Source organism: Pipistrellus hanaki (genome assembly GCF_964339955.1).
Source record: "Pipistrellus hanaki genome assembly, chromosome: X".
Taxonomy (NCBI): domain Eukaryota; kingdom Metazoa; phylum Chordata; class Mammalia; order Chiroptera; family Vespertilionidae; genus Pipistrellus; species Pipistrellus hanaki.
In genome coordinates this window covers 62,066,020-62,093,786 of record NC_140524.1, presented here as the reverse complement: position 1 = coordinate 62,093,786, position 27,767 = coordinate 62,066,020, and the positions used below count along the sequence as shown (strand labels likewise).

The 27,767-nt window shown below is 38.9% G+C and overlaps 1 pseudogene across 1 annotated transcript; it reads right to left on the bottom strand.

Moving 5' to 3' along the window:
- On the bottom strand, positions 1 to 26,265 carry LOC311615451 (neurofilament light polypeptide-like; annotated as a pseudogene). The gene is made up of 3 exons: positions 26,231 to 26,265; positions 8,101 to 8,160; positions 1 to 1,241 (listed from the first exon to the last, which is right to left on the bottom strand). The product of its transcript is annotated as a neurofilament light polypeptide-like (transcript).
- Between the last annotated feature and the right edge of the window lie 1,502 nt (positions 26,266 to 27,767).

The window sequence follows — 27,767 nt, the reverse complement described above, 5'->3', positions numbered from 1 at the left end:
GAACTGCTTGGTTGGTGATGGGGTTGACCTGGTTTCAGGAGGATTATTCCTGAAATAATTAAGGAAAGGGAGGGTTAATCTTTCTTCTTGGTTGCTTGCTCCTCCCCAGCACCTTTATCTTTCTTCTTGTCCTCAGCTTCTTGGGCATCTTATCCTTCACCTTCACCTCCTTCTTCCTCCTTTGCATCCTCAAATTCTTCCTTAGTACCTTCTTCTTCTTCCTCTCCTTTCTCTTCCTCAGCCTCATATTTCTCCTTCTCCTCCTCTTCAGATTCTCCTTCAGAAGGGGGTTCATCCTTAGCTTCTTCAGCTTTGGCAGCCTCAATGGTCTCCTCCACCTCGATCTGCTCCTCCTGAATGTGCCTGGTGTATTAAGAGGGAAGGAGTGAACAGACATCAAATAGGAGCTAGTTTGTAAACTACCATAGCCATATCACCAAAGATCTGGGAACTCTGGGAGTAGCAGCTGGCTATGCTACTCATGCTGGTAAAACTGAGCCGGGTTTCCTCACCTTCCAAGAGTTTCCTGTAAGCTGCAATGACAATGTCCAAAGCCATCTTCCCATTGAGGAGGTCCTGGTATTCTTTAAATATTATGCCATTTCACTCTTTGTAGTTCTCAACTCATTTTCTAATTTGTTGATTGTGTCCTGCATAGCACTAACATAGGATTTCTGCTTATCCTCCAGCTCTTGCAGCTGCTTTTCCAGTGCTTCATTCATGCCCCAGCTTGCTTCCATCTCCAGGGTCTTGGCCTTGAGCAGTTCCTAGCCAGTACTACGTAGGGGTTCTTGGCAGTGCACTCGATCAGCGTGGTGTAGAGGCTCTTGTACCATTCTTCGGCATTCTGAATGTTCTTGAAAGCCAGCTTCTCATACGGGGTGCAGATGTCCTTGAGCATGGTAGAGAGGTCGGACTTGGAGAACACGTCTATCTCCAGTCTATCTCCATGGAGATCTTAGCATACTGGATCTGCACCTGCAGCTCGGTGATCGCCTCTTCATGCACCTTCTTCAGAAAGGCGATTTTGTCCATGAGGCTGTCAATGCACTTTTCCAGCTCAGTGCTGGCATGAGCCGCCTGCCTCATCTGCACGTTTACTCACCTCCATCATCCAACCCTCTGCATCCTCATGGTTCAGCACCTCTTTTTGGAAGATTGCCTGCAGGTTGTTCCCAGCTACTTCGGAGTTCTGGTGCCTCCTAACTGCCCACTTCCCTCTCCTCTCCAGGGACAGGGTACTGTGGGGCAAGGCACAGACATCCAATTTTAATTAAAATGTTCAACCGGGACCTGCTCCACTGGTTTCCTAAGGAGGCCCAGGGGCAGACAGTTATCCTGGGGATCCTGGCCACCCCCGCCTACAGACCCCACAGGTGACATCAGGCACTGTCCATGCCGCCTGCCCAGTCCTGATAGACACCTGGACCCCACAGGCAGCATCAGGCACTGCCTGCTGGAACTGTCCAGTCCCGATTGATGATTGGATTCCACAGGCGATGTCAGGAACTCTCCACTGGGCCTGCCTGGTCCCCATCACCACCTGGATCCAGCAGGTGACGTCAAGCACTGTCCAGGCCATCTGCCCAGTCCTGATCACCATCTGGACCCCGCAGGTAATGTCAGGTGCTGTCCATGCTGCCTGCTCAGTCCCAAGCACCCCCTGGACTCCATGGGTGATATCAGGCGCTGCCTGCATGGCCTGCCTGGTCCCAATCGCTGCCGTAACTACCTGGGGACGTCAGGCTGCCCACCAGGCAAGCTGGGTCCATGGTGGCGTGGACCCTGCAGACTACGTCAGGCACTGCCTGCCCTGTCTGCATATGCAGATTTACCTGCCATCTTATTTGGTTTATTTGCATATCACTCCTGATTGGCTGTGGGTTTAGTGGAGGTAGGGTCGATTAGCAAATTTCTCTTTTATTAGTGTAGATTATATTATATTATATTATACCCTGTTTCCCCGAAAATAAGACAGGGCCTTATATTAATTTTTGCTCTCAAAGATGCGCTAGGTCTTATTTTCAGGGGATGTCTTATTTTTCTATGAAGAAGAATACGGTACACATTTATTGTTAAACGAAAATAAAGGAAATTTATTACTTGTATACGGTACGGTAGTACGGTAGTTGTCAACACAAACCAGACAAACTGTAAATCCTACAGTATCAAGAATTTACTCATTTATTCAATGACAATCATGTCATCATCTTCTGGAACATCGTCATAACAATCCAATTCCTGAATTGTCTGGTGAATTTCTTGTGACTCCATTTCTTTCAGAATCAGTAGACCAAATCTCTCATGTTTAGACTGGGGGTGCTTATTTCCGGGGGGATGCCTTATATTTCACTCAGAAGGAAACCTATAAGTAGGTCTTATTTTCGGAGGATGTCTTATTTTCGGGGAAGCACGGTATATTATTATATTATATTATTATATTATATCATATTATACAAGAGGCCCAGTGCATGAAATTCATGCAAGAAGGGGAGCTATACCCCAGCCCAGCCTGCACCCTCTCCAATCTTGGTCCCCTCAAGAAATGTCTGACTGCCCATTTAGGCCTGATCCCACCCTCTCACAATCCAGGACTGCTGGCTCCCAATTGCTTGCCTGCTTTCCTTCCTGATTGCCCCTAATCACTTCTGCCTGCCAGCCTGATCACCCCTAACCACTCCCCTGCCAGCCTGTTTGCCTCTAATTGCCATCCCCTGCAGGCCTGGTCACCCCTAACTGCCTCCCCTGCAGGCTTGCTTGCCCCCAACTGCCCTTCCTTGCAGGCCTGGTCCCTCCCAACTGCCCTCCTCTGATGGCCTGATTGCCCCCAACTGCTTTCCCTTACAGCCAGTTCCCTCCCAACAGCCTTACCCTGCTGGCCATCTTGTGGTGGTCATCTTGTGTCCTCATGGAGAACGGCTCTTTGGCCACATGGGGGCAGTCATCTTGTGTGTTAGAGTGATGGTTAATCTGCATATTACTCTTTTATTAGATAGGTTAGAGGTCTGGTGCATGGGTGGGGGCCAGCTGTTTTGCCCTGAAGGGTGTCCTGGATCAGGATGGGGTTCCCCTTAGGGTGTGGGGTGGCCTGGGTGAGGGGCCTGTGGTGGTTTGCAGGCCGACCACACCCCCTCACGACCCAAGTAGAGGCCCTGGTATCTGGGATTTATTTATCTTCTATAATTGAAACTTTGTAGCCTGGAGTGGAGGCCAAGGCTTCAGAATCTTGGCTTCATCCATTGCCGGGGGCAACCCTAGCCTTCTGCTCTTTCCAGCTCCATGGCTAATGCCATTTCTGTTGGGATTTATTTATCTTCTATCATCCAATCTTTGTAGCCTTGAGTGGAAGCCTAGGCTAGCAAGGGCAGGTGGAAAGCTTGGCTCCCTCATTGCAGGGGAAACCCAAACTTCCCTCCTGCTCTCTGTGGCCATAGACATCTTGGTTGGCTTTATTTGCACATTCTCTCCTGATTGGCTGGTCATCAGGGCTTGTGGGCATTGCTTGTGGGTATAACAGAGGTATGGCCAATTTGCATATTACTCTTTCATTAGATAGGTTTCTATTAGATGTCCAGTGCACAAATTTGTGCACCAATTGAGTCCCTTGGCCAGGCCTGTGGAATCAATCCAAACTGTCTCTCTGATATCCACCGAGGGGTCCCAGATTGTGAGAGGGTGCAGGCTAAGGTAAGGGACCCCACTGGTGCAAGACTGGGGCTAGAGAGGGACTGCGGGAGGACTCCAGGGTGTGTCCAGCCTGTCACACTCAGTCCTGATTGGCTGGATCCCAGCAGCAAGCTAACCTATAGGTCATAGCATCTGGTCGACTGGTCAATCGTATGCCCCCTAGTGGTCAGTGTACGTCATAGCAAGTGGTTGAGTGTCTTAGCATATCATTAGCATATAACACTTTAATTGGTTGAGTGGACAATCAGACTACAGGACAGTTAGCATATTAGGTTTTTATTATATAAGATTATTTCATAATCACAATGAATAAAGTACACAAATTCCTAATATGGTCAGAAAGCTCAGATAGAAAGACAGCATTTACACACAATATAATTTAGAAAGAAATAAAGATTTTTGAAACAATCTGTCAATTACTGGATTCTAATCAGTTTTATGATGCAATTTGATTATAATATCACTGTGTATGTAGGTATAACCCAAGAATCAATGTCCTGTATATAAGTTGCATATAACTTCCTTGAAAACAGTCATAACAGCCCAAATCTACAATGTATCGTGTACTAATCAATACCAATATTTCTGTGTGGATGGTTACCATCCAGTTGTGTGGATTTTATTCATTATACCAGATGTTCAGTCTATATTCTTTGAATGATAATAAATCTATATGTTAATTTAACCAAATTAACCAAAATTATGATTATACCTTGAGATAGGTAGATTTTCCCAGCTGGTTCTTCATAAAAGAACTGTGGTGTATAATAGGGTTTAGCAAATGTGTGACACACACCCAAGGGCAGACATGTATGAAAATTTGGCAGAGGGTTAAAAGAGAAAGTAAATAACTAATTAATTTTGTTATTAAAATGAGAAAAAAGAATAGAACAATTCTTTCTTTTTTATTTTATTTTTTGTACAGAATAGCAGTTCAGAGCCTTTTAATGTTTGACTAAAGCAAGAGTGTTTACTACTGTGGAGAAAGAAACTTCTTGTATTGAAGTTTGAAATTCTGATTTTTTTAAAAGAGTGCAAAATAGTGATTCATTTAGATGGTCATGTTGGGGGTCAGGGTTCTTTAATGTCTGGTCATCTGAATTCTTTGGGTTTCAAAAACTAAAATGGAAGACATGTAGAGAAAACTGCTTACAATTTGTTTCTTAGTTAGAAACCAACTTTTTCTCTTACACTTTCCTTTCTCTGATTCTCCTCCTTTTTTTATACATACACACACTCCTATGTACCTAGGTTCTTTTATTAGAATGAAGAGTAATTTATCAGACTGATCACTAAGCAAGAATTTATATTTCATGTTTATTTTGTAATATACATTACACTATCTTCTTCTGGACCAGACTACAGCTGAGGTCAATCAAGCAAGAATACTTGCATTTGACACCTAAATGTAAGAATAATTAAAGTAGAAACAATATAAACCAGCTGGATTAGGACTATCTGAATGGCAGATATGAATACCATTACTCATTTTATGACATTAATTTGAGCCAAGATATATATTCAGCACCCATGGAAAGTATTAGGTTTTGGTGAGGGTTTTGGTTAGGCATAAACCACTAAGATTTCCCTGACTATCCTAATGCTCTAAAAACATGAACCCACATTCATTGAGAGTAAATAATAGAAAACACTTATGTAGCTTTTACTAGAGACAATATACAATATTATTTGAAGCACAACATACACATTTTCTTATTGAATGTTTACTTGTCTTTGAGATGGGCACCTTAATTTATCCACATTTTTGGTATAAGGAAACTGTGACAGAGAAAGGTTAACTAACCTATTACCATTAAGATAGGTCCCATACCACAATGTGGATCCTTAATGAGTTTTGCTCTACCATGTGGTAAACTATCTTTTGTATCAATAGCTTGGAACTTAGAACCAATGCAATCCTAGGAACAATCTCCTCTTTTGCTTTATCCACTTAAGTCCAACATACTAGAGCCTCAGATTTTAATACTATAATGACAGGGAAAGACCAATTCAAAGCATTGTAGCAATAAGAAACTGAAACTTATGAGAATAGTAATAGAAAAAGAAAATTTGCCCCAATTCATAGAAACATTTACCCTAGGCCTTTTCAAGCCTGAGCACTTCTAGCCATCTTAGCTAAGCAAAGGTAGAAAAAGAAGGAGAGAGAGAAGAAAGAGAGAAACCATGTCTGAGATTTTGCTACAATGTTTGCTTCCATGTAATCCAGGATTTTCAGGACAGCTTCCAAGTAAGAACATACTTTAGATGCTTCTAATTTAATCAATTGTGAGGGGATAGGAGGAGAGTCAAAATAGATAGCAAAGGACTGACTCGAACAGAAAAAGAAAATTAACTCCTCTAGCCTAGTAGACTCAAAGATACTACAAAAGAAAAAAAATGCCAGGGTCAAGTAGCCATAGCTCTATGCATTTATAGGCCCATAATCCTGGTTGATAACACATTCTCATAATACTACTGTCATTTAGAAGCTAAATTCATGAATCTAGTGTTCATCAGATAGAGGTCCCATGATCATAGATAGGAAGGGACTTAATTAAGATGAAATCATGTTGGCATGGACAATTCAAGCCAATTAATGATTTGCCTCTAGATAATTATCAGTATACATGGCAATGCAGTGTCCTCCCCAATGCAGTATTTCACTCTGAAATTGTCTGAAACTATTGTTAATATCACATTCAATTTAGCCTTTTCATACCCAACCATCCTCACTCAGTTTTATATAGATATAAAATTATTTAATTCAAAGTCAATTATTAAAATCATTTTGCATACCTAAGATTCTGTTAAATGCTAGGTTCACAGATTTCACTCAATAATGTGAGTCTGTTGGGAACAACTGTAGTAATGTTGTTCCCTGGCCTGAACTGATCAGAAAGGTTGTCTGCATTGCAAAACTGTTATTCAAATTCAAAGTCATATTGGTATGCTTCCAACTCCTCCAAGTATAAGCTTTTGATATTCTGTTCTCAGTTTGCTTAACTTACTGTGACTCCTAAGAAAGTTGCTCCAATTCAAACACACTCTCTGGATATGAAGGTAGTATTTTCACAAAGCATTATCAAATTCCAAATGAATACTGTGGACAAATGCTATTGGGATTCCATTAGTATGTAAAGTCTTTGTGGGCAGCCTCAGAGTGCTCTGTAATTTTATCATAGGATAGTCACATGGAGAGTTTCACAGTATAACACATGCCATTGCTTGGAAAAGAAAATGACTTAAAGGGCCTTTTGAAGTCTCTTCTACAAGTGATCTAAACAAAATCTTAATTTAGTAACCTTTGCTTCTTGGTATAAAAATTATAGATCTGTGGGTATTTTATGTGACTTAGGCTTCCCCTGGAGTGAGGATCAAGGTGAGACTGATAAAACAACAGCAAAAGTAAACTAAAACAGACAAAAATATTAGAATTCAAAATGTCAGAGCAGAAAGACACTGAAACCACCTCCTCCCACAGACACAACACATTTATAGCTACATATGGGATAATTTTCCTCTGAAAAGGACACAGATAAAATTAGATGAACAGCACCTCCATATTAAAAGATAAGACACATGAAGGCCAGTAAGGAAGGCTGAAACTTGATCTGGATGGGATTGGGATTCCATTCCAGGTGCAGTGTCCCACAAGTGGGAAGGGATTCCAAAAATAGAAAGCTTTCTTTAGAAGAGTGAAAAGAGTGTTTCACATCAGGCTCCCTAACCCCTGGATCTGGCACCAGAAAGGCAAGAGCCAAAAATGTCTGGATTTGAAAATCAATTGGGACTAAGCCCCAGAGAACCATAGAACTACCGGTATATGGAATGGAGAACTCACTCCTAATGGGCTTGCATGCAGACCCACTCACCCTGAGATTCAGCACAAAAACAACAGTTTGAAAAACACCTAGACCATAAGTGAGGGTGATACACTAATCCCTAAAAGTGGGTGCTGGAGGAATCTGCTGTACCTTTCTCCAAGGATATGTATACAGATGGGTGCCATTTTTGCAATCTCATTCTAATTTGCTGGTAAATAGAACTGATAGATGCCACTTTTGTGGCTTCCCTCTAGTCTGTTAGCACCAGTAGGTGTACTCTGTGCTCTGCATAGCCCACCTTGCCAAATAGCCAAAAGCACACTCTTAAAGGGTTTGTGAGAAAAAATAGTCGCTCTGCAATCCAGCACAAAAGCAACAATTGACAAATGCCTACACAAGAAGTGAGGAAAACACCCTTACCAAGCCTAAAGAGGCTGTGGGAGAGGCAGAGACTTTATTTGGTGATGGAATCATTGATGGACACCATTTGTGCAATACATTCTATATTGCTGGTGAGGAAGCTGGCAGAAACCATTTTCTGTGTCCTCTGTCTGCACTGCTAGCACAGATGGGGTGCTTCATGCTTTACCCGTCCTGCACAGCAACTCGGAACCTGTTCTTAAAGGACTGCAATACAGACCTACTTGATCTAAGAACCAATGCAAAAACAACAGTTTAAAAAGTGCCTACACCTCTTATCTCCCCCAGATCTCCCTACCCTCCCCGCTGTAATTTGACAGTCTGCTTGTTGACCAAAGAACTTGTATACATGCATATAAGTACAATCAATGGACACAAAACTCTGGGGAGGAAGAGTATGTATGGGGGGGGGGCAATGTTAAAATATGTACACAGATAATAATTTAATAAAAAAGTGCCTAAACCATAAGTTAGGATGATTGACTAATTAATCCTAAAGTGGCCGTCAGAAAGACAAACTAGCAGCAATTTCCTGAGGACAAAAATGGTGGGTGCCAATCTTACAATATCATTTTAACTTGCTGGTGATGAAGCTGGAGGGCGCCATATTTAGTCCCCTCTGTCTAGACCACTAATGCTATGGGATATGTCCCTGCCCTTCTCACCCTTATAGCAGTCTTGTCACAAACTGGGACAGGGGAAAGCATAATGCCACACTCATATTACACAACAGCTGCTTCATAGCTGGTCTGGGCTAGACCCCCACACAGTTTGATTACAAAATGGGCAGAGGACCCAAACAACATTTTTCTTAGAGGACATAAGAGGGTAAATGGGCACATGAAAAATGCTCCTTGTCACCAATCATCAGGGCAATGTAAACCAAAACAACAATAGGAAATCATCTCACTCCTGTCAGAATAGCTATTATAAGAAAGACAAAAAAAAAATAACAAGTCTTGGTAAGAATGTGGAGGAAAGAAAACTCTAGTGCACTGTTGGTATTATAAATTGATAAAGCCACTATGAAAAACATGGAGTTTCTCAAAAAATTAAAGTGTAACTACTACATGAACCAGCAATTCCATGTCTGTACATTTACCCAAAGAAAATAAACATACTAATTGAAAAAGACATATACACCCCAATGTTCATTGCAGCACTAATTACAGTAGTCAAAATATCACAGCCACCTAAATGTCTATTGGTAATTTTACTAAGTAGTTCAAAGTTCATTATGTCAGATATTCTTTGGTTTCTTATTTTAGGGATATGCCATTGCGAAGTCCCAACTAGACACATGCCAAATATCCAGGGCTCAGACATGAGTATGCCAATAGCCAGCATTTAAGAACAGAAATTAAAGGAAACTATGTCCAGTGGCAAAATTGCAACAGTTAGTTTGGGAGTGTTCATTTTATTTCTCAAAGACATTGACATAAGGTAAAATATAGCTTGGTGTCAAGAAGTTGATGTTAGGGATGGATGGATGTAGGGCACTGTTGGATTATCCATAGTGGAGTGTAAAGTCAACATATCTGAACATCTAGAATAATAATAAGCAAATCTCTTCATAGGGTCAATATTAGAATCTCCAGACTCTATACCAAGCTAATTAATGAATTAAATGGTTAGGGTCAAGTATCAGTTTTTTAAAGCTTTTAAACACATGTTTTAATGATGAACCATGATTGAGGAACTCCATTACAGATCAGTGCTTATTAAAATTTAATGTGCACATGACTCACGTTAGAATGCCATTAAATGTAAATTTTGATTCAGTAGGTCTGAGATGAGGCCAAAGAGTCTGCAATTTCTAACAAGCTCTCAGCTGATGGTGATAATGTTGGTTGTGGACCACAATGGGTAAGCATGTAAATAAAATGAGAAGTGAAGAAAGAAGATATATTTCATGTGTGTATGAGACAGCAGAGAGATGCTGAATAAATACAAAGGCAATCTTTTGAGATTTTGATATAAATTGAGAACAGGAGAAGGCCTTCATGACTTTGTTCCATTTAAGCTTTAGCTCATAATGGTAGCACATGCAAAGGGACTATTAAATTCTTAAGGAGCTATTTAAAACTACTGTGTATTAGAAAATCCTCCTTTCAGAGCTTTACAGGATTACTTCTTGAAAAAATTCAACCATTTATATCACAAAATAGCAAACAATCACAACCAGAACATTTCCTCAATGGCCAGAAACATATTTATTTTAAAGTCAGTGAGCACTAATTTTTTAATGGTTTCTTAAATTTGCTATAAAAATGAAGAGACAAAAAGACATGTTTTTCAAAAATAAAAAGAAAACCCATTTTTAACAATGTATCAAAATTAAATACAAAACGTACCTCTAAAAATGGCAGTCCCTGGCATTCATTCCCCTTATTCTGCGACTTCAGGTAAGTTACTTAAACTACTCTTGGGGGAAAACAAAAGGAGAGAAAAGATATTTTTGGTATTAGGTCATAATAGTGCAGACATTTAAATATTTTATAGAAACACTTTATAACCCTTGTCTCTGGGGATAGGTATAAAACCTGCAATATTGGCTGAACGTGTTATATCTCTCCTTTACTGTAAATAGTTATATATTTTAAAAACATCACTCAGTATCTTTTTGAGCTATGTGCCTACCTGCTTCAGGCATATAGTTCATCAAACATGGAGCCATGGCTTCATATGCACCACATTACTGATATCTAAAAATCTGTTTTGAAATTCTACTTCTTGACTCAGCAGCTATCAGCATGCATTTGATCAATATGACCAAAGAAAAGGAAAAGGATGCTGGGAGAGTATGCTCCTAGAGCACTGAGGCCTGGCACTAAATGGCATACACAAAAATCAGGGCATACACACTGTACACAACCCGCCACCAGGCCCTCCACTGCAGCCTTAGGCCCCATGCACCTTGACACCTAGATCAATCAGTGAGATCAAATATGGGGAGACAGAAGAATAACCCCCAAAGGAAATAAAATGAGGGATCATCAGAAAAAGAACTAAATAAAATGGAGGCATGCAATTTGTCAGAAAAAGAATGCAGAATAATGGTCATACAGTTCATAAACCAAATGGATGAGAAAGCCAACAACCTATGTAAGAACCAAGAATAAATAAAAAGTGATATAGCTACAATAATAATGATAATAATAAACAACTATGAAAGCTTTCAATAGTAGAATAGGAGAAGCAGAGGAACAAATTAGTGAATTAGAAGATAGGGAAGCAATACACACCTAATATGAGCTTCAATTGGAAATAAAAATCAAAAGATAGGAGGAGAGCCTGAGGGAGCTTTGGGACAACATGAAATGAAGCAACATACATATAATAGGGTGCAAGAAGAAAAAGAAGAAGAGCAAGGGTTAGAAAACCTAATCAAAGAAATATGTCAGAAAACTTCACAGATTTGGGGAAGAAAAAAAGTCACACAAGCACAGAGAGTGCCAAAGAAGATGAACCCAAAAAGATCCATACCAAGACATGTCATAATTACGATGGAAAACTTCAACGACAAAGAGAATCCTAAAGGCTACAAGAGAAAGACAGAAAGTTACCTATAAGGGATCTCCCATTAGATTTTAAAAAATATATATATTTTATTGATTTTTTTTAACAGAGAGGAAGAGAGAGGGATAGAGAGTTAGAAACATCGATGAGAGAGAATCATCAATCAGCTGCCTCTTGAACACCCCCTACTGGGGATGTGCCTGCAACCAAGGTACATGCCCTTGACAGGAATCAAACCCGGGCCCTTTCAGTCCGCAGGCTGATGCTCTATCCACTGAGCCAAACCAGTTTTGGCTCCTATTAGATTTTCAAATGATTTTTCAACAGAAACACATCAGGCCAGGAAAGAATTGAAGGAAGTATACAGAGAGATGCAAAATAAGGGATTGAACCCAAGAATACTTATCCAGCAAGGCTATAATTCAAAATTGAATGGGAAATGAGAAACTTCACAGACAAAGAAAAGCTAAGGGAGTTTATCACTACCAAGTCAGCAATGCAAGAAATGCTAATGGAACAGTTGTAAAAAGAAGAAAAAATAAATAAAAAAGGGAGAAGTAACAAAGGCAAAAAAATAAAAATAGCTGCAAACAAGTACCTATCAATAATAACTTTAAATGAAAATGTACTAAATGCTCCAATCAAAAGACAAGTGAGTGGCTGAATGTATAAGAAAACATAACCCATTTATTTGCTGTCTACAAGAGACCCACCTTAGAACAAAAGATTCACATAGACTGAAAGTGAAGGGATGGAAATTATCTTTCAGACAAATGGAAATGAAAAACAAACAGGGTTAATAATACTTATTTCTGACAAAATAGACCTCAAAGTGAAGGCCACAACAAGAGATAAGGAAGGCCACTTCATAATACTAAAGGGATTGATACAACAAGAGGATATAACTCTGGTAAACATATATGCACCCAATGCAGGAGCACCCAAATACAAAAAACAAAAAACAAAAAAACAAAACAAAACAAAACAAAACAAAAACTGGGAGATATCAAGGGACAGATCAACAGCAATATGATCACAGTAGGGGACTTTAAAACTCCACTGACATCATTGGATAAATACACTAGACCAGCAGTCTCCAACCTTTCAGACCTCATGGACCACCAGTGGTGGTTGGCAACTGCTGCTCTGGACAAAATATTAGCAAAGAAACAGCTACCCCAAATGACTCACTGGATCAGGTGGACTTAATTGACATCTTCAGAACATTTCATCCCAAATTCACAGAATACACATTCTTTTCAAGTGCACATTGGACATTTTCAAAGATAGGTCACATATATTGCATCACAGACAAAGCCTCTCCAAATTCAAGAAGATTAAAATCATATCAAGCATCTTCTCACACCACAATGGCATAATATTAGACATCAAGTACAATAAAAAAAATCAAGAAAATTCATACACTTGGAGACTGAATAGCATGCTATTAAATAATGATTGGGTTACCAAAGAGATCAAAGAGTTAATTAAAAACATCCTGGAAACAAGTGACAATGATAACACAACAATTCAAAACATATGGGAAACAGTGAAAACAGTCTTGAGAGGGACATAGTATTACAGACCTACCTCAAAACAAAACAAAACAACAACAACAAAAAACAACAAAATAAAACAAAAGAAACAAACAAAAAGCAAGAAAAATGGTAATAAATTATCTAACACTGTAATTTCAAGAAATAGAAAGAGAGCAACAAGAAAAGCCAAGAATGAGCAGAAGGAAGGATATAAAAAAATCAGAGAATAAATAAATGACATAGAGACAGAAAACAAACAAACCAACAAAAAACAACAATAATACAAAAACAAACAAACAATGAAACCAAGAACTAGTTCTTTGAAAGGATAAACAATATTGATGATCCCCTACCCACGCTCACCAAGAAGCAAAGAAAGAACCCAAATACCAAATAAACAAAATAAAAAATGAAAGAGGGGCAATAACAACAGACCCTACAGAAATACAAAGGATTGTTATAAAAAAAAATACTATGTACAACTCTTTTCCAACAAACTTAACAACTTACAGGGAATGGACATATTCCAAAAAAAAAATACAACCTTCCAAAACTCAATCAAGAATAATAATAATAATAAAATCTTAACAGGCCAATAACTAAGGAGGAAATTGAAGCAATCATCAAAAAATTCGCAGCAAACAAAAGCCCGGGGCTTCACAGGAGAGTTTTACCAAACATTAAAAGTGGAAATAAAACCTATCTTTCTCATACTATTTCAAAATATTCAAGAGGAAGGCACACTTCCTAGATCTTTCTATGAAACAAGCATTACCTTAATCCCCAAACCAAATAAAGATACTTCAAAGAAAGAGAAATATAGGCAAATTTCCCTGATGAACATAGATACTAAAATCTTTAACAAAATCAAAGTAAATATGATTCAGCATTATATTAGCAATATCATACACCATGACCAAGTGTAATTTATCACAAGGATGGAAGGCTGGTACAATATCTAGAAAACAATCAATGTGACACATCACATAAACAAATTGAAATACAAATATCACATAATCATATCAATTAATGCAGAAAAGGCATTTGACAAAATCCAACACCCTTTCCTGATAAAAACTCTCAGCAAAGTGGCAATAGAGGGATCATACCTCAACATAAGAACAGCCTTATATGACAAACCTACAGCAAATATCATACTCAATGGGGAAAAATTAAAATACCCTAAGATCAGGAACAAAACAAGAATGTCAACTTTCACCACTCTTGTTTGGGGAATTGTTGTATCAATCATAGTGATCAGACAAGAAGGAGAAATAAAAGGCATCCAAATTGGAAACTGAGAAGTAAAATTGTCATTATTCCCAAAGGACATGATATTGTACTTAGAAAACCCTAAAGACTCCATCATAAAACTACTAGACTTAATAAATGAATTTGGCAATGTAACTGGATACAAAATTAACACCCAGAAATCTATGGCTTTTTTTATGCACAAATAATGAACTCACCAAAAGAAAAAAAAATCAAAACACCAAAAACAAACGAACAAACAAAAACACACACACATACACACACAAAACACCCAATTTACCATTGCAACAAAAAAATTAAGGTACCTAAGAATAAATTTACCAGGAGGTAAAGGACTTGTACTCAGAAGGTTACAGAATGCTGAAAAAGAAGATAGAGGAAGACAAACAAATGGAAGAATATACCAAGTTCATAGATTGGTAGCATCAACATCATTAAAAATGTCCATCCAACCCAAAGCAATCTATAGATTCAATACAACCTCATTAAAATACCAATGGGATACTTCAAAGACCTAGGACAATCTCTCCAAAAATTCACCTCGAATAAAAAAAGAACCCGAATCGCTGCAGCAATCTTGAAAACGATGAACAAAGTTGGAGAGAGCACAATGCCAGATTTCAAGGTGTATTACAAAGCCACTGTTCTCAAAACTCCCTGTTACTGGCACAAGAACAGACATATAGACCAATGGAACAAAACATAGAACCTAGAGATCAACCCAAGGCAGTATGCTCAATTAATATTTGACAAAGGAAGCATGAGCATACAATGATGTCAAGAGAGTTTCTGCAATAAATGGTGTTGGGAAACTTAAATTAAAAAAAAATAAAAGGAGAAGAATGGTTTCTGAGTAAAATTTGATTGCTTTACAGTTTTACCTGACACCAATCCTCTTTTCCAGCAAGTAAACCACCAGCAACTATGGTTCATATACATTGAAATATATTATGTATTAGAGGCCCAGTGCACAAAATTCATGTCTGGAGGCGGGGGGTTGTGCCTCAGCCCAGGCTTGACCCTCTCCAATTTGGGACATCCCTCTATCAATCCAGGACTGCTGGCTCCCAATTGCTCACCTGCCTGCCTTCCTGATTGCCCCTAACCGCTTCTGCCTGCCAGCCTGATCACCCCCTAACCACTCCCATGCCAGCCTGATTGATGTCTAACTGCTCCCCTGCCAGCTTGTCTGCCCCCAACTTCCCTCCTCTGATGGGCTGTTCACCCATAACTGCCCTCCCCTGCAGAGTTGATCACCTTCAACTGCCCTACCTTGCAGGCTTGGTGCCTCCCAACTGCCCTCCTCTACTTGCCTGATCACCCACAACTGTCCTCCCTTGCAGGCCTGGGCTCTCCCAACTGCTCTCCCCTACTGGCCATCTTGTGGTGGCCATCTGTGTCCACATAAGGGCAGGATCTTTGACCACATGGGGGCAGCCATATTGTTTGTTGGAGTGATGGTAAATCTGCTTATAATTCTTTTATTATATATGATAGAGGCCTGGTGCATGGGTGGGAACCAGCTGTTTTGCCATGAAGGGTGTCCTGGATCAGTGTGGGGGTTCCCTTGGTGTTTGGGGCAGCCTGAGAGAGGGGCCTGTGGTGGTTTTCAGGTTGGCTATGCCCTCTGGTGACCCAGGCAGAGGCCCTGGCATCTGGGATATATTTACTTTCTACAATTGAAAATTTGTAGCCTGGAGAAGAGGCTTTGGCAGGTGGAAAGCTTGGCTTCTTCCATTGCCAGAGAAACCCAAGCCTCCCTCCTGCTCTCTGTGGCCACAGCCATTTTGGTTGGGGTTAATTTGCATACGCTCTATGATTGGTTGGTGGGTGTAGCTAGTGGGTGTAGCAGAATGATGGTTAATTTGCATATTACTCTTTTATTAGGTAGGATATCCCTACACTGAATATCTACTAGACTTAAGTGAGAAAATGCTTGTGAATTACCTAGAATATTATAGTTTAAAACATATTAAACACCATTCCTTACACTTGATTTTAAAGCCTTGCTTTGCCTTTATTAGTGTGATTTGGGGAAAAATTAATTATTTCATCCTAAATATTTTTACCTATAAAATAAGTATATAGCAATTATATTTTACAGAATTTTGAAAAAAGAAAAAATATATTAAAGAAAAATATTTGAGTTTCAGTCAATGGTTGGCAAACTCCTTAGTTAATAGAGCCAAATATCATCAGTACAACAATTGAAATTTCTTTTGAGAGCTGAAAACCGACTTCTGCACATGGGCCACAAAGTTTCAATCGCATTGTACATACATACCACAGGTGGTATTTTGAGGAAGAGCTACACTCAAGAGGCCAAAGAGCCTCATGTGGCTCGTGAGCCATGGTTTGCTGACCACTGGTTTAAGTGATGAGTATAGTACATAACCCACAGTAGGAATATAATGAATTATGGCAATAAACATCATCTCTATTATTTTATACTAGTGAAACTAAAGTTTAAAGAATTGTATTCTATTTGGGTTTTATATAAATGACATATGGTCACAGTTTATATAATTTTAAAAATGATTCTTGTACATCTAATAGTCATTTTCATAAAAAAAATATATACCTACAATATCTTTGCATTAAGCTTCCAGTTGTTTTCAATGAGATGTTTTTTCAGATCTGTGTCTTTTATTTGCATTCCTCTAGATCTCTTAGCTAGAAAGCAGCAGAAATGAAAAGACCATTTGAGCATGAAACAATTAGAGTGAACCTTCTTTTAAGTAATTAATTTTGTATACATATATTTGTCTACCCTTAAAAGACTTCTTTGTTTGGAGTGTTCTCAGTTGACCCGTTTCTATAGGGCAGATGCCTACCATATCTTTGTGAATCCAATCCTATATAATTGAGAGATAATATGCAAATTGACTGCCACACCCTCAAACAAGATGGCTGCCCCCTACTGGTCACAAGATGGCTGCCACAAGATGGCCAGCAGGGGAGGGCAGTTAGGGGCAACCAGGGCAGCAGGGGAGGGCATTTGGGGTCAAACAGGCCAGCAGGGGAGGGCAAATTGGGGCACAAGGCTTGCAGGAAAAGGCAGTTGGGGGCAACCAGGTTGGCAGGGATGGGTGGTTGTGGTCAAATGGGTCTGTAGGGGAGGAAGGGCAGTTCAGGGGACCAGGCCTTCAGGGGATGGCAGTTAGGAGAGACCAGACCAACAGAGGAGGGCAATATGGGGCAACCAAGCCTGCAGGGGAGGGCAGTTGGGGCCAATTGGGCCGGCAGGGGAGCAGTTAGGTGTTGATCTGGATGGCAGTGGAGTGGTTAGGGGGTGATCAGGCTGGCAGGCAGAAGAAGTTAGGGGCAATCAGGCAGACAGGCAGGCAAGTGGTTGGAAGCCAACAGTCCCAGATTGTGAGAGGGATGTTCGATTGCTGGTTTGGGCCCGATCCCTAGAGGGGTCCCAGATTGGAGACGGTGAAGGCTGGGCTGAGGGACGTCCCCCACCCCCAGTGCACAAATTTTGTGCACTGGGACTTTAGTATATTATGTGTCTATGTCCAACCCAGAGGAGATATGTTACTATGAAGACTATCTTACTACTGAAATTGACTAGACTGTAGGTTAATTACAGTGATAATCCTACCAGCCTTTTCAGTTTTTTGTTTGTTTGTTTGTTTGTTTTGTTTTGTTTGTTTGTTTTCTGGTGCAAGAAAGGCATCCTTCCCTGATTACTCTCTTTTTATTTTTTTAATATATTTTATTGATTTTTTTTTATTTTTTTTGCCCCCTTCCTTCCCTCCCTTCCATACATACCCTCCCTCCCCAGAGTTTTATGTCCATTGGTTGTACTTATATGCATGTATACAAGTCCTTCGGTTGATCTATTATCTCCCCCAGATCTTCCTCCCCTCCCCACTGTATTTGACAGTCTGCTTGTTGCTTTAATGTCTCTATATCTATCTTTTGGTTCATCAGTTTATAATGATCTTTATTATCCATAAATGAGTGAGGTCATGTGGTGTTTCTCTTTCATTGATTGGCTTATTTCACTCAGCATGATGTTCTCCAATTCCAGCCAGATTGCTGCAAATGATAAGAATTCCTTCTTTTTTATGGCAGCAGAGTATTCCATTGTGTAGATGTACCATGGTTTTTTGATCCAATCATCTGCTGACGGGAACCTAGGCTGTATCCAAATCCTAGCTATTGTAAATTGTGCTGCTATGAACATAGGGGTGCAGATATCCTTTCTGATTGGTGTTTCAATTTTGGGGGATATATTCCTAGAAGTGGGATTAGTGGTTCAAATGGGAGTTCCATTTTCAGTTTTTTGAGGAAACTCCACACTGTTATCCACAGTGGTTGCACCAGTCTACATTCCCACCAGCAGTGCACGAGGGTTCCTTTTTCTCCGCAACCTCGCCAACACTTGTCGTTTGTTGATTTGTTGATGTTGGCCATTCTGACAGGTGTGAGATGGTACCGCATTGTTGTTTTGATTTGCATCTCTCGGACAATTAGTGACTTTGAGCATGTTTTCATGTGCCTTTTGGCCTTCCTTCTGTCTTCTTTTGAAAATATTCTATTTAGGTCCATTGCCCAGTTTTTAATTGGATTATTCATCTTTTTATTTAATTGTATAAGCTGTCTGTAAATGTTGGAGATTAAACCTTTATCAGTGGTATTATTTGCAAATATGTTCTCCCACACCGTGGGCTTTCTTGTTGTTTTGTTGATGGTTTCTTTTGCTGTAAAAAAGGTTTTTATTTTGATGTAGTCCCATTTGTTTATTTTCTCTTTAGCTTCCATTGCGCTAGGGGCAGTATCAGTGAAGAAGTTCTTTTGGCATATGTCTGAGATTTTGCTGCCTGTGGATGCTTCTAGTATTTTTATGGTTTCCCCTCTGATGTTTAAGTCCTGTATTCATTTTGAGTTTATTTTTGTGTATGGTGTAAGATGGTGATCTAGTTTCATTCTTTTGCATGTGTCTGTCAAATTTTCCCAACACCATTTATTAAAGAGACTGTCTTGACTCCATTGTATATTCGTGCCTCCTTTGTCAAATATTAATTGAGCATAGTGATTTGGGTTGATATCTGGGTTCTTGATTCTATTCCATTGATCTATATGTCTGTTCTTCTGCCAGAACCAGGCTATTTTGAGAACAGTGGCTTTGTAATACAGCTTGAAGTCTGGTATTGAGATCCTTCCTGCTTTACTCTTCTTTCTCAGGATTGCTGTGGCTATTCGGGTTCTTTTATTGTTCCAAATGAACTTTTGGAGAGTTCTTTCTAGGTCAGTGATATATGTCATTGGTATTTTAATGGGGAATGCATTGAACCTATAGATTGCTTTAGGAAGTATGGACATTTTGATGATGTTGATTCTACAAATCCATGAACATGGTATGTTCTTCCATCTGTTTACATCTTCCTCTATCTCTTTTTTCATTGTTGTGTAGTTTTCCGCATATAGGTCCTTTACTTCCTTAGTTAAATTTATTCCTAGGTATCTTAATTTTTTTGGTGTGATGGTAAATGGAATTGCTTTTTTAGTCTCAGTTTCTGTAGTTTCACTGTTGGTGTACAGAAATGCCATGGATTTCTTGGCGTTAATTTTGTATCCTGCTACATTGCCAAATTTATTTATTAAGTCAATTAGTTTTTTAATGGAGTCTTTTGGGTTTTTTATGTACAATATCATGTCATCTGCAAATAAGGATAACTTTACTTCTTTTCCAATTTGGATTCCTTTTATTTCCTCCTCTTGTCTAATTGCAATGGCTAGTACTTCCAGTACTATGTCAAACAGGAGTGGCTACAGTGGGCATCCCTGTCTGGTTCCTGTTCTTAGAGGGAATGGTTTTAGTTTTTGCCCCTTGAGTATAATGGTGGCTATGGGTTTATCATATATAGCTTTTATTATGTTGAAGTATGATCCTTGTACTCCCACCTTGTTAAGAGTTTTTATCAGGAAAGGGTGTTGGATTTTATCAAATGCTTTTTCTGTATCAATTTATATGACTATATTATTTTTATCTTTCAATTTGTTTATGTGATGTATAACGTTTATTGATTTGTGGATATTGTACCATCCTTGCATTCCTGGAATAAATCGTACTTGGTCATGGTGTATGATCTTTGTGATGTTCTTCTGGAGTCGATTTGCTAGAATTTTGTTGAGGATTTTGGCATCTATGTTCATGAGGGATATTGGTCTGTAATTCTCTTTCATTGAGTTGTCTTTATCTGGTTTTGGTATTACGGTGATGCTGGCTTCATAGAAGGAGTTTGGAAGTGTTCCTTCCTCTTGGATTTTTTGGAATCGTCTGAGGAGGATAGGTTTTAGTTCTTCCTTGAATGTTTGGTAAAACTCTCCTGTGAAGCCATCTGGCCCTGGGCTTTTGTTTGCTGGAAGCTTTTTGATGACTGTTTCAATTTCTTCCCAAGTAACTGCTCTATTGAGATTTTTAGATTCTTCCTGATTGAGTTTTGGAAGTTCGTATTTTTCTAGGGATATGTCCATTTCCTCCAGGTTGTTCAGTTTGTTGGAATAGAGTTGTTCGTAGTATTTTGTAACAATCCGTTGTATTTCGGCAGGGTCTGTTGTTATTTCACCTCTTTCATTTCTGATTTTGTTTCTTTGGGTCCTCTCTCTTTGTTTCTTGGTTAGCCTGGCTAGAGGTTCATCAATCTTGTTTATCCTTTCAAAGAACCAGCTCTAGGATTTGTTGATCTTATGTATTGTTTCTTTGGTCTCTATGTCGTTTATCTCTGCTCTGATTTTTGTTATTTCCTTCCATCTGCTTACACTGGACTTTTCTTGTTGCTCTTTTTCTAACTCTTTGAGTTGTAGAGTTAGATAATTTGTTATCATTTTTTCTAGTTTTTTGCAATAGGCTTGTAAGGATATGAACTTCCCTCTCAAAACTGCTTTTGCTGTGTCCCATAGATTTTGGATTATTGTGTTTTCATTGTCATTTGTTTCCAGGATGTTTTTAATTTTTTCCTTGATTTCTCTGGTAACCCAGTCCTTGTTTAATAGCATGCTGTTTAGTTTCCATGTGTTTGATTTCTTTGGATTATTTTTATTGTAGTTAATTTCCAGTTTTATGCCATTATGATCTGAGAAGATGCTTGATATGATTTATATCTTCTTGAATTTGAAGAGACTTTGCCTATGTCCCAACATGTGGTCTATCTTTGAGAATGTCCCATGGCACTTGAGAATGTATATTCTGTGGCATTGGGGTGGAATATTCTGAAGATGTCAATTAATTCCATCTTGTCTAGTGAGTCATTTAGGATTGATATTTCTTTGCTGATTTTTTGTTTATATGATTTGTCGAAGGGTGACAGTGGGGTATTAAAATCTCCTACTATGATTGTATTGCTATTAATCTCTCCCTTAATGTCCTCCAGCAGTTTTTTTTTTTATGTATTTGGGTTGCTCCCGTATTGGGTGCATATATATTTACCAGGGTTATTTCTTCTTGTTGTATTGTTCCCTTTAGTATTATGAAGTGGCCTTCATTATCTCTTGTTATGTCCTTCACTTTGAGACCTAATTTGTCAGATATAAGTATTGCTACCCCAGCTTTTTTTTTCATTTCCATTTGCCTGGAAAACTTTTTTCCATCCTTTTACCCTCAGTCTGTGTGCATCTGTTTTTCTGAGGTGGGTTTCTTGAAGACAACAGATGTATGGGTCTTGTTTTCTTATCCAATCTGACACCCTATGTCTTTTATTGGAGCATTTAATCCATTTACATTTAAGGTTATTATTGATAGGCACTCATTTGACGCCACTTTTATTCTATACCCGTGTTCCTTCTTCACTTCCTATTTCTTTATTTTTACAGTAGACCCTTTAGCATTTCTTCCATTGCTGGTTTGGTGGAGATACAATAAATTCCTTCCGTCTTTTTTCGTCTGTGAAGCTCCTGATTTCACCCTCAATTTTGATTGATACCCCTGCTGGGTACAGTATTCTTGGATTCAGACCCTTCTTTTGCATGACTTTGTATATTTCATCCCATTCCCTTCTGGCCTGGTATGTTTCTGTTGAGAAATCAGTTGCTAGTCTGATGGGGGTTCCTTTGTATGTAACTTTCTGTCTCTCTCTGGCTGCTTTTAAGATTCTTACTTTGTCGTTGTTGTTTGCCAATTTAATTATAATGTGCCTTGGCGATTGTCTTCTGGGATTTATTTTGCTTGGGACTCTGCGAGCATCTTGGATTTGTGTGGGTTTTTTCTTCTCTATCTCAGGAAAGTTTTCTGTCATTATTTCTTGAAATACTTTTTCCACGTCTACCTCAGTTTCCCTTCCTTCTGGAACCCCTATCATTCGAATATTGTTTTGTTTTGTATTGTCCCAAAGCTCCCATAGCCTCTCCTCCTGCTTTTTAATCTTTTTTTCTAGAAGCTGCTCTACTTGGGTATTTTTTTCCATCTTGTCTTCTAGCTCACTGATGCGGTCCTCTGCTTCATCTAGTCTACTCTTGATGCTTTCTATTGAGTTCTTCATGGATGCGATGTCATTTTTCATTTCTTCTTGGTTCTTCTTCAATTCCTCATGGTTCTTCTTCAATTCTTCATGGTTCTTCTTCAATTCCTCATGGTTCTTCCTCATTTCTTCTTGGTTATTGTTAAATTTCTCTTCCATTCTTTTTAGCCATCCTATGATCATTACTCTGAATTCTTGCTCTGGTAGGCTGCTTGCCTCTGACTCGTTTACTTCCTTTTCTGGTGATGCCTGCTTTTCTTTCATATGCGGGCTATTTTTCTGTCTTCCCATGGTCTCTCTTTTCAGGATGTCTGGTTATGTGGTGTTCCTTATCCTACGTTAATTTAAAGGTACAAAATACAACACTATCAGGTACAACACAAGAGGCACTTAACAGGAATGTATTTACGATATTAATAACCTCTAATAAAGGTAACCACTAGAGAAAGGCAACTTAGGGGGTAGGAGAGAAGGAAGAAGGGTAAAAATAAAATAAAGAAAAAATAAAAAAAAATAAATAAGTAAATAAAAAAAAGAGGGATAAAGAGATAGAAAAAGAAGAAGAAAAAGTAATGACAAAATGAAGTTGGAAAACAGGGAAAAAAGAAAAGAGATAGAGATAGATAGAGAGAGAGAGATAGAGAGAGAGAGAGAGAGAGAAGAAGAAGCAGACTAAAAGAGAAATGGGAAACAAACTATACATATATATATATATATATATATATATATATATATATATATATATGGGGAAAATTCCCATAGAACCACCACTAAACCCAGCCAATGCCAGTAACAATACTTGGAGATTAACACAAACTACAATATCCACTATTATTAAGTAAGGCTATGATATACGGAAGTAAAAAAACAAATAAAAACAGATGATTTAAAAAAATACAAAGTAACAATAACAACACAGGAATACACATAACCATTTCACTAAAAAGCATAAAAATTCACAATAATCAACATTCACACAAACAATGAGAAAAAGATAGAGAGGAGAACAGTGTTTTTTTTTTCTCTTTAACTAGTTAATATAGAGCAGAGAGTGGTATTTATACACTTGGATCAGGGGTTGGAACTTAGGTCTATAAGTATATTGAGAGCTTTAGCAGGGGGTTTACAGAAAGAATAGAGGAAAAACTAAAGCCGGTAAGGCATAGGATAAACAGGAGACTAACAGGGTCGAGTTGAGATAGGGTTGAATGATGCTATAGTAGAGATTAAAATAGAATGAAGATTGCTCCCAATGTAAAAAAAAAAAAGAAAAAAAGAAAAAGGAAACAAAAATTGCAAAATAGCAGTAGTAATAGTGATGATAGAGATTAAAAAATATAATAATTGAAAAGGTAAAATCAAGTAAGGAAAAAAGAAAAAAATTCTATTCTTAAGTAAAAGATGTAAAAAATGAAAATTAAATTAAAGATGTAAAAAATGAAAATAAAATAAAGAATAGTAATTTTAGCATTAAAATGTCCAGTAGTGGTCATTCACTTCCTCTGTTATTGTATTATATTTGGAGTGCCTGATTCTCGGACCAGACAGTCTTGCAGTTCCCAGCATTCCACTGCACCTTAGTTTTGTAAGGTAGCCCTTAATTTTAAGTAGGCTATATCTTAGTTATTTGTGTCCATTTATTTTTGATTAATTAAAAGAAAAAAAAAAAGGCAGTTTTAGTTCAACCCCTAGGTTACAGTGTTTCCGGTTTGACCTCCCAGTCTTTTTGGTTGCTCTGGCCTTCTTTCTCTATGGCTCTAGCTGGCAGAGTGCCAACTGGCTCCCAGACTATCTCTTCTGGCTGTGATCCCTTGTTTCCAAGAAGGCAATTTCCCCCTGCAATTTCCCCAGATATGCCCAACTGGGAAGTCCTTCCCTAGTATTCAGGAGCAAGGGGGTGAAGTGGATCAAGCACCAAGTTGTCCAGATGTTCCACCCTTGGCGGGACAGCCGCGATTCTTAACAATCTGTCCCGTGTCCCCTGGCATTTTAAAAAAAGTCCCGCTTCTGGGGAAGATTACGCCAAACCCACCACTGGGTATTGCCGGGCAGGATTCTTGCTGCAGCCTACTTTGGGCGCAGCTCTGGCGCTGGCTGTTGCGCGCTGCTCCTGGGCTACAGTGGAGGCGGGGCCTCGCGGGAGCTCCACGGCTACCACTGCCTGCACCGCGGGACCCAGAACCCTCAGGCTATCCCCGCAAACTCTGACCTTTCCGTGGGTGATTGAAGAACTTCCTTGAATCCACGTGTTTGGGCCAATTGGGGCGTCACAACTGCTCGATGGACTCCTCCGCTGTGGGTTTTCCAGGCCTCAGAGAAGATCCTCCTTTCCTGGTAACATGGTGCAGTCTTCCCTCTGAGCCCATAGCTCCGGGAGAAGTCTCCGTGGCTGCCTCCGTGCCGGCTGCTTGGTCAGGAAATCCTGTCCAGTGGACCCTTCCTTCCCTTCCCTGAGAGTTCAGCTGCCCCTCAGCTGCCAATCAACATTTCCTGAGCGAGTCAGACGCTGCTTTTATCTGTTCTGGGACCAGGGTCAGAACAAGTCCATCTGTTTGGTCGCCATCTTCAAGCTCCACCCCCAGCCTTTTCAGTTTTAAGAGAAGGTATGTACAATGATTACAAGGTAGGCTTGGATGCCAGACTGCATGGGTGAAGAATTCTAGATCTTCATTTGTGACCTGGGTGACCAAAGGCAAACAATCTAACCTCTAATTGTTACTGTTCCCTTAAAGTAAATTGATTGTGATAATAATAGTTAATACACAATATTGTTTAGATTATTTAGTTTATGGTAAGTATTCAATACATTTTAGGTATAAGGACAATAATAATGAAGCAAAGTGGCTCAAAAGAAGACAAAGGTTTTTTTTAGTGTATCAAGTATTTATAGTTTTATAAAAGACAATCACGTCTTCTGCTTTCTAAATCTTTTTTGTTTGGGATTGGATACTTTTATTTTAGGGCAATACTCTGTCCTTCAGTGTTCATAAAAGATATGATGGCCTTTTTAATTCAGGGCTCTATTTCCTTGAGAATCAATGCTTTTGTAAAATAAACAAACAAAAAACATTGTGACAATTTAAGTACATTGTTGCTAATGGAAATGAATTGCTGTCTGGTCTATGAGAATACAGCTTTTGTTGAAATTTTCCGCTTTCCTAGCACTCATGGGAATATATAAAATATGAAAGATGATCTTTAACCATAGAATTAACTCAAAAAAATGTAATTAGCACATTTTAAAAATCCACTAAACTATTATTTTCACACAGAAACTAGTATTCTTCCAACCTAGAAAATAAACTTGGAGGTATATACCTCGCTTATGTGAAAGAAGCAATGCCATCTTGTCTGACTCAGAGACCAAGTTACAGCATCTCCTTTTTTCCACAGGCAAATCTCACTATAATGCAGTTGTTACTAATCTTTAGCAAAGTCTAGAAGTTTGAGTAGTCTTTGGAGTCAGAGTTAGCTGGATTTAAATACTGCCTCTGTCACTTACCTTAGCTGAATGATCTTAGTATAGTCAACCCTCATACTAGTAAATATCAGTTCTCAATTCCCTTATCTTTACAGTAGGAAATAAATGAGGTAATCCATTTAATGTATTTAACATAATAACTATTCAGTAAATACTTGATGTTGGTTTTTGTTATAATCTGCATATGCATGGCTTTCTGCAATGTTTCTCTATTTCACACACTCTTTAACAAAGAAAACATAGAGAAAAATGCATTACTTTTTTAAATTAATGTAATTTAATTATTTTTCTATCTCTTCTTCACCTGAGATGGCCAGTGAATTATCCTTACTCCCATTCTGCGGTGTTTTCTCATTTTGCAGTTTGTTACAAATGAAGGGGGAGGGGAATTGGCACAGTGTCTGGCAGGTATATGTATTGGTATTGCAAAATAAAATAGTTTTTATTGTTATTACTATTATTATCAGTTTTATTATTTGATGATAAAAATTAATTTTATTTCCCAGAAAAATCTAGGAACAATTAACATTATTCTTTAGAAAGATTCGTGCTTTTGTATCAAACACAGCTATATGTGTAATATAAAGACTGGATTCAGAATATACTGGAGCTTCACCCCATTTTAAACTTTAAACCTGAAGAAATGAATGATTATGTCATTTTGTAGAAGGCCTAGAATATTAGTTACATTTATGGCAATAGGTCATCTACTTTTTCCCTACCCACTTTTCAGCAAAGACCACATCTATTGATCAGTAGATGGGGACCAAGCCCTGCTGTGATTCTGTGAGGTCAGAAAAAAGTACATTCTGTAATGCTGGCTCAGGAACACTCAAAACAGATATTTTTATGCTTTTAGATTATTAATTTGTGTGATGAAAATATAGACAGCTGAACATCAGGTGAATTAAATTGAAGAGTACCTAATTTTAGTTTCTCAGTAGTTTGAAGAGAACAAGCTCCCTACCACTTGAATGCCTTTCTAATCTATATGAAAAGGACATACTAATCATAAATAAATGATGCACATACTTATCAGCAATACCATTAATATGATATTGCAAATATAGTCATGCTTCTTTCAGTTATTTAGTTTTGCTTTGTTGTTGTTGTGTTTGTTTTTTGTTTTTTGTTTTTCAATTAATGAAGTAGAAATAGACTGACAGATCTCATAGGGAACAGGGGAGGTAAAGCGATTAACCAAAGAACTTATATGCATACTAGAGGCCCAGTTCACAAAATTCATGCACTGGTTGGGGGGGTTATCCCTCAGTCTAACCTGAACCCTCTCCAATCTGGCACCCCTCAGGAGATGTCTGACTGCCTGTTTAAACAGGCAGTTGGACATTCCATTCACAATCCAGGACTGCTGGCTCCCAACTGCTTGACAGCCTCCCTGATTGCCCCTAACTGCTTCTGCCTGCCATCCTGATCACCCCCTAACCACTCCTCTGCCATCCTGATTGACACCTAACTGTTCCCCTGCCAGCCCAATTGTCCACAACTGCCCTGCCCTAACAGCCTGGTCACCCCCAAATGCCCTACCCTGCATATCCCC